This window comes from Ptychodera flava, chromosome 19, assembly GCF_041260155.1.
Source record: "Ptychodera flava strain L36383 chromosome 19, AS_Pfla_20210202, whole genome shotgun sequence".
In the NCBI taxonomy this organism is placed as follows: Eukaryota; Metazoa; Hemichordata; class Enteropneusta; family Ptychoderidae; genus Ptychodera; species Ptychodera flava.
In genome coordinates this window covers 9,662,864-9,665,735 of record NC_091946.1, presented here as the reverse complement: position 1 = coordinate 9,665,735, position 2,872 = coordinate 9,662,864, and the positions used below count along the sequence as shown (strand labels likewise).

The 2,872-nt window shown below is 38.9% G+C and overlaps 1 non-coding gene across 1 annotated transcript; it reads right to left on the bottom strand.

Moving 5' to 3' along the window:
• Positions 1 to 2,023: 2,023 nt before the first annotated feature.
• Positions 2,024 to 2,096, bottom strand: Trnar-acg (transfer RNA arginine (anticodon ACG)). Its single transcript has one exon. It is a non-coding gene; the product is annotated as a tRNA-Arg (tRNA).
• Positions 2,097 to 2,872: the final 776 nt, after the last annotated feature.

Here is a 2,872-nt window from a genome sequence, read left to right as displayed (position 1 = left end):
GAACCCAGTCGATCGATTTGGTACCACGCATGCGACAACACAGAGAAGTTTAAATCCCCAGGGTTGCCAACAACGTTTTATTTTACGGATTTTATTTAAATTATTTTCCAAATAGTTTCGTACCTTTAGAGTAATGTGTACAAGATAGCCGAGCGGCCACAGCCGTGTTCTGGGCGCTAGCTGCTCACAGTATGTCTCAAAAGCTGTCCGCATGATTTCTGTTTGCACACTTATTAATAAAATGCATGTTTCACCATTCAATTACAGACAAGTGGTTTTAAAATTAGCCGAGTGTATACTATAAATAAGTAACAGCAGAGCTAAACGGCCACAGCCGTGCACTGCACTGTAGTGTAGTGATGGGCACTGTTCACTGTATGCCTCAAAATCTGGCCGCACGATTTCCGTTTGCACATTTGTTAATAAAATGCATGTTTCAACATTAAAAATTCAGATAATTGATTTTAAAATTCGTCGTGCGCCTATGCCTAGGGTGTGGATTTGACCGAGCGGATTTGACTATGATGCTTTGCTATCTAGGTGATTAGATGCCCTACGTTGTGAGTTCGAATCGGATCGAAAGTCTACTGAAATTTCATCGAATCTCTTGAAACCTAATCTAATCACAAATGCAGGTAAATGAAGTAGGTCGACGTAGATAATATTATACTGGTCACACTTGATGTTGAGTCGCATTGTTCATTTGAAATATATAAATTTTAATACGAAATGTTTTCCAAGCCCTGAGGTAGTTTTTTCAAGAGAACCCAACTGGAGAAAAATCATTTAAGCCAAGTAAGTATTATGAAGTTCGACTCAGAAATTGTGCTTATCCTTTGAACATGTACATGAAAAAGATGCTAAAGCAACTTAGAGAATTATAAATGGCGAGGACAACCAAGATATCAAATCAATCGTTTACATCTCAGATCGTACAACCACTATCGTTTTAGTTATCACGAATTCTAATCAGAATCAGAGAAAAAAGAAACAAAAGTCATGATGAATAAGTTTATAATCATAATAGCCATAGAGATAGAATGCCAAGTCAAAGTAATTGAAGTGTGAGTTTTATAAACTTTGGCCAAAATTATTGAACTCGAAATATTAGGCGTTTACTTTATATCACACACATAAACTACATCATTGCTATAGCTTAGTTTTAGCAATGAACACGTAGACATAACGATTGCTACATTCGGTGTTGTTTAATAGTTAAATGCAACAAAAATCCAAAAATATGTAAATTTATGCAAATTACCAAAATCCTAGCAAAGCTAACATATGCCTCCCTTTGGTCCTCCCTACTGTCCTGGTTTGCATGCACAATGTTATTTGTCTTGTTTCTCCTGAAACATATAGTGTCATTGTGTCACGTGATATGTTACCTTTTGACATTTTGATTTGATAAGCCAGTGTAGAAACCTTTCTTCTGACTTCTTTGAACTTGAAAAACAACCCCGGGCATCGCGTCCTTCGTTCCTGTACAAACAAGGGCATACGTCACATGGAAATACGGTACCATTGAACGTGATTCAAGTAAACGTGACCAGGGGATCTAACCTACAGCAAATAATGTAATAGCACTTACACTGTAAGCAGATCAATTCTTGTCCATGACCTATGTAGTATTGAACAATGTGAGTCAGTGATAATAGCATAACTATTTCAGAAGTTTGTATGGGAAGACAATAGGACAGTGAACCACAGTCCCTCGTGGGCTATTCAGCTCTGGGACTATTCGCCAAATAGACGAGTGCACATAAGCGAGAAACAACCCTCGCCTATGGGGCGAATTGTCCCAGAGCTGAATATCCCACGAGGGACTGTGAGTGAACACAACATTCTAAACTGTGTGAAGAAAATAAACGTGAATTCGTACTGAAACATTGGTTTTTCCAACTTACTCCTGGTTGCCTGAACCTTCCTGTAGGGATGAATGGAGAAAGCCGCCTGAAATCGGTGACTCCATGTAATTTCATTTGAGAAATATTGCGATTTTTGTCAAAAGGGTGAGCGTTTTCGAGCTTGCCAGGATTCGAACCTGGATTCTTCTGATCCGTAGTCAGACGCGTTATCCGTTGCGCCACAAGCCCGCTTACCAACTATTTCATGAAAGCGGTATATAATTTTTGAATACGGTACCACAGTGACATACATTGAGGCGTGGGCAAGAGACGTTGACAGCTGCATTGGATTTCAAAGTGTTGGTTAAAGTTGTAAAAGCGCCACGGTAAAATCTTACCCCTTGAGAATAAGTACTGAAATTCATGAAATTTCAGCGTTGAGTGTAATATGCATTAAGGATTTGTGGTCCGCATCGCATCATAAACGTCGTAGTCTTCTAAACTTTGCAAGTTAATGCTTTATCGCAGTAGTACGTACGGTGGCCCAAAACTACCTGTTCTCCGCATTTAAAGTCTGCGTCGCATTCAATTGTTTTTCTCTCACATATGTCTCCGCATTCAAAGTCTGCGTCGCATTCAATTTTTTTTCTCTCACATATGTCTCCGCATCCAAAGTCTGCGTCGCATTCAATTTTTTTTCTCTCTTATGTCTCCGCATTCAAAGTCTGCGTCGCATTCAATGTTTTTTCTCTCACATATGTCTCCGCATTCAAAGTCTGCGTCGCATTCATTTTTTTTTCTCTCACATAATTTTATGTCTCCGCATTCAAAGTCTGCGTCGCATTCAATGTTTTTTCTCTCACATATGTCTCCGCATTTAAAGTCTGCGTCGCATTCAATTTTTTTTCTCTCACATATGTCTCCGCATTTAAAGTCTGCGTCGCATTAAATTTTTATTCTCTCACATAATTTTATGTCTCCGCATTCAAAGTCTGCGTCGCATTCATTTGTTTCTCTCACATTAT